This window comes from Gigantopelta aegis, unplaced genomic scaffold (genome assembly GCF_016097555.1).
Source record: "Gigantopelta aegis isolate Gae_Host unplaced genomic scaffold, Gae_host_genome ctg10323_pilon_pilon, whole genome shotgun sequence".
NCBI classification, from domain to species: Eukaryota; Metazoa; Mollusca; class Gastropoda; order Neomphalida; family Peltospiridae; genus Gigantopelta; species Gigantopelta aegis.
The window spans coordinates 1-5,000 of record NW_024532302.1 but is presented as its reverse complement, the minus strand read 5'-3'; positions in this window follow the sequence as shown (position 1 = coordinate 5,000).

Genomic DNA, 5,000 nt, shown 5'->3' with positions numbered 1-5,000 from the left:
GAACGGCCGTCTCCCCTCTGAAACACTCGGCGTCTCTCGGCCTCTCCACTGGCACGCACGTTCTCATTTCCGACCAGGTGAGGACTGGGGCACTGTCGTGCCCTCATGCACCACGGGCCCCCGGGGCCGGAGCGATCTCACCGGAGAGTGTGCCCACCGCAGGGGGCTCGGGACTCGGTGGCGAATCGGTCGGCCAGCACTCACCCCCATCTCCCGGACCTGTCATTGACACGGACCAAGGGGAGTCTAACATGTGCGGCCGAGTCAAGGGCCCTCGTCGAAACCCAGGGGCAGGGCCACCATGAAATGGGAAGGGTTGACGCCCCGGACCCTACCTCCCCCACCGGGTCGGCCACTCGGTGGGATTTTAATCCCGTCGTCCCTCGTTCGGCCCGCGGGGGCGCACCACCGGCCCGTCTCGTCCCCGCCCCGCGGTCGGTGCCCGCCGGGCAAGCAGCGCACACGTTGGGAACCCAAAATTTTTGAGGCGCGTCTGAACCAACACGACTCCACCTCGTGGGTGCCAGGACGAAGCCAGAGGAAACTCTGGTGCCCCTGGAAGTCCTACGCAGCTGACTTCCACGTGCAAATCGATCGTCAGGCTTGGGTATAGGGGCGAAGGAATAATCGAACACATTCTAGGTAGGCTGGTTCCCTCCGAAGTTTCCATCAGGATAGCTGCGGCACTCGCGGAGGGGAAAGTCATGTTTTTTTCCGGTTAAATGCGAATGACTATGATTCGGCCTCCTGGGGGACGAAGAATCGCCCTCAACCGTATTCTCAAACTTTTAAAGGGGTAGAAGCCGGCTCGCTTTCTTAACGAAACACGGTGGACACGGCCGGCGCTATTGAACTTCCCATTAGCCAGTGGCAAGTCTCGGACGCATTGCTTTTGCGTAAGGGGCAGAAAACTGGCGCTTGGTGGGGGGAACCTAAGAAACGTCGGTTGTAATCCTATAAGCTGCCAGGGGACGCTGACGCTCAGTCAGAGACCGACCCTAAAGGTGTTGGTTGATTATAGGACAGCTCAGGACGGTGGAGCATGGAAGCTAGGCATCCGCTAAGGAGTGTTGGTAACAACTCACCTGCCGCAGAACCACCCACCCTGAAAAATGGATGGCGCTAGAGCGTCGTGGCCTATACCGCGACCGGGCCCTACCGGGGTATACCGAGACCCACGTACTCCTGCCCGTAACATGCCCGGGGGATCGAGTCTTGATGGGTCGCCTGGGGTGAGCACTCTGAAGCTTCGGGCACGAGCCCGCGCTGGAGCCGCCACCCACGGGTGCTAGATCTTGGTGGTAGTAGTCAAATACCTTCAAAACGAGAACTATCCTGATGAAGACTGAAGTGGAGTTGGGTTCCATGTGAACAGACAGTTGAACATGGGTCAGAAGGCCCTATGAGCATAGGAGAGCTTGAGTGTCCGTTCCTGAAACGGGAAGCTGGTCCATGCACCTTGCTCGAAAAAACTCCCCCCACCATGTTTTGCCCGATATATTCCATCACGAAAGGGTCAGTCGGGTCACACATCATTCCCGAACATGCGGCTCACGCGAGATGGCCCGCACAGGGGTCGAGTGCGGGACTGGGTAACGCAAACGAAGAGTGCGGAGCACGTTTCGGTCGAGGGCCCCGTGTTCTCGAAAGAGTTACTTGGTTTTTCTTTGTAAGGGACCCCAATCCCTGGAACATCGGCTTGTCCGGAAGACGCTAGGGACAAAGGGTGGTTCCCGCTAAAGAACGCCGGCGGCCGGCTCTTTCGGGCTCCTGGTGCGCTCTCGCCGTGCCCTCTGGACGCAATCCGACAGGCACTAGTGACTCGTGATTCTCGTGCCCCAGGAGCTGTACCATATCCGCAGCAGGTCTCCAAGGTTAACAGCCTCTAGTCGATGCAACAATGCTAGGTGGCAAGGGACAAGTCCCTCGTCACGGATCCGCCACTCGCATTACAGAGGATTCCGCTCTGAAGGGCTACACCAGTCGCGGATGGAGTGCGAACCCCATTTACGGTGAGGCTATGCAAGAGCAGACAAGCAGGGACACTTAGGAAGACGGTGGAACTCCCTGCGAGTCAGCGTAGGCAAATCGCCAGAGGAAACTCTGGTGCCGAAGTCAAAGTACTTGGGAGCAGGTCGAACACACTAGTAGCGGTCCTGTCAGGTTGATTGTGTTTGGCTCGTCGTCGTCAGCCAGCTGGTTTGGGGTTCGGGGCGTTTTCCTCGTACCGCGGTTCGGCTTCCTGGCATTCGGAAGTCCGTCGGTTAGTCTCTCTTCGGGTTTGAGCCCGGATAGCTGGCACTCGGCCGGTGGTCGGGTCTGGGCGCCGCGAGTCGGGGCCTGGCGTATTCAACCGTCCTCAACCGTTGAATTTTAAGTGGTTTCAACGAACCGGTTGCGCCCTCTGGCGTCGAATCCCGTGCCGGCTGGCATTTTTTTTAAGCTTGCGGAACAGGGATGCAACCCGACTGTCGGTTAAAACACGACGCTTCGCCTGTGCGTCACCCGGTTGTTGTTGACATAGAGACAGCTGGACGTGGCCCGAACCTGGACAGTCGGAATCCGCTAAGGAGGGTAACAACTCGCGCCGAGTAAACCAAGCCGGCAGTCGCGATGGCGCTAGAGCGTAGGGCCTATGCCTCGTCCGGGCAATACGAGCACCACGGTACCATGAATCGGACTTGTAGGGGATCGCCCTGGTGAGCACTGAATCTTCGGGCCGAGCCGGGTGGAGCCGCGCGGGTCCAGATCTTGGTGGTAGTAGCAAATGTTCTTGCGAGAACTTTGAAGCTGAAGTGGAGAAGGGTCCATGTGACCAGCAGACGGGCAGTCTGACATGATAGCTCAGCCTTGCTCGAAAAAAAAAAAAAAATGGCCTATTCAATATTCCATAAGTGCGCAGTCGTTCTGGCCATCAGTGGTTCAAGGTCTCTCTATTTTTGTTTCGTTCCTGTTCCGGCGTTCAAAGGGTCGTCGGTCTCATATTTATCCTCTCGTATGAAGCGGTCATTGCGTTGAGTTATGCCACTCCCGCACCAGTCTACATCGAGTACACAGCGGGAAGAGTTCTTTTTCGGGGCTGTCACCCCCCTAGAATCGGCTGGCCGGAGATAGTGAAAAGGGGTTCCCGTATAGCACCGCGCTCTTGCGGTGGTCCGGTGCCTCTCGCCGGCCCTTGAAAATCCGGGGAGACTCGCGATTCTAGTGCCGGCTGTACCCAGAATTCGCAGCAGTCATCCAAGGTTGACAGCCTCTAGTCGATGCAACAATGTAGGTCGGAAGTCGGCAAATTGGATCCGTAAACAGGATGGCTCTGAGACCCAGTCGTACGCACTACGAGCGGGATGGGAAGGGCACTTCGGGCGACTTGCCGCTCTCCCTGACTCGTCCCTCTCCGCTCTCTCTCTCACCCGGTTGTTATGGCGTGTCGGCGTTCGGCACTATGCTCGTCGCGTGTAGGGTTTCGGCTACTCGCACGGGCGCCCACTTGGCGAGCATGCGCGCGGTACGGGGTGACCGTGTCGGACTCGGACAGTTGACACCTTCCCGTGGACTGCCTCAGTTATGAAGGCGCCCCGTGCGTCGTCCGTGAGGCTGGCATTCAACAGCCAACTCAGATTTGGTCGGACCAGGGGATCCGACTGTCTAAATACGACAAAGCATTATGGCCGTCACCCGTCTAAGACGCAATGTGTTTGCCCATGGTTCTAATGTCAAGAATTTGAAGTCAAGTGAAGAAATTCAAAAAAATGCGCGGGTAAACGGCGGGAGTCACTATGATCTCTTAAGGTAGCCAAATGCCTCGTCATCTAATTAGTGACGCGCATGCATGGATTAACGAGATTCCCACTGTCCCTATCTACCATGCAGCGAAAACCACAGCCAAGGGAACGGGCTTGGCAGAATCGGCGGGGAAAGAAGACCCTGTTGAGCTTGACTTTAGTCCGCTCTGTGAAGAGACATGAGAGGTGTAGCATAGGTGGGAGCTTCGCGGCGCAATTGAAATACCACTACTTTTATCGTTTCTTTACTTATTCGGTCGAGCGGAGATCGGGGCGCAAGCCCTTGAGTTTTGGAGTTAAGCCCCCGACCGGTCGTCGCCGGGTCGATCCGCACCGAAGACAGTGTCAGGCGGGGAGTTTGACTGGGGCGGTACATCTTGTCAAACGGTAAACGCCAGGCGTTCCTAAGGTGAGCTCAGCGAGGACGGAAACCTCGCGTAGAGCAAAAGGGCGACCAAAGCTCACTTGATTTTTGATTTTCAGTACGAATACAGACCGTGAAAGCGTGGCCTATCGATCCTTTTCGACGTTAAGAGTTTTAAGCAAGAGGTGTCAGAAAAGTTACCCACAGGGATAACTGGCTTTGTTAACCGCAGCCAAGCGTTCATAGCGACGTTGCTTTTTGATCCTTCGATGTCGGCTCTTCCTATCATTTGTTGTGAAGCAGAGGTTTCACCAAGCGTTGGATTGTTCACCTCCTAATAGGGAACGTGAGCTGGGTTTAGGTCGTGAGATCCGTCGTAGACAGGTTAGTTTACCCTACCGATGACAAGTCGTTGCAACGGTAATCCTGCTCAGTACGAGAGGAACCGCAGGTTCAGACATTTGGTTTATGTGCTTGGCTGATAAGCCAATGGTGCGAGGCTACCATCTGGGGGATTATGACTGAACGCCTCTAAGTCAGAATCCCGCCCGAAAATGTAACGATACTCTTTGCGCCCCGTGCCTCGGGAGGCAACGATATGCGTGCGCCTTCGCCGTCCCGGCGCCCTCGGGCTGGCGCGGCGGCCGGCCACGGTGGTCCGAGCCACAGCAAGGGGCACCGTTTCACGCCGCTCGCCGAGCAGTGCCGGCGTGGGGTCCGTCCGATATCCATCCCATGCGAAGTGGAGGCGTTAAAATCATTCGCAGACGACTTAGTTCTCGGTCGGGGTGTCGTACTTAGTAGAGCAGCCACCTCACTGCGATCTATTGAGACTTAGCCTTTGACCAGGAGAT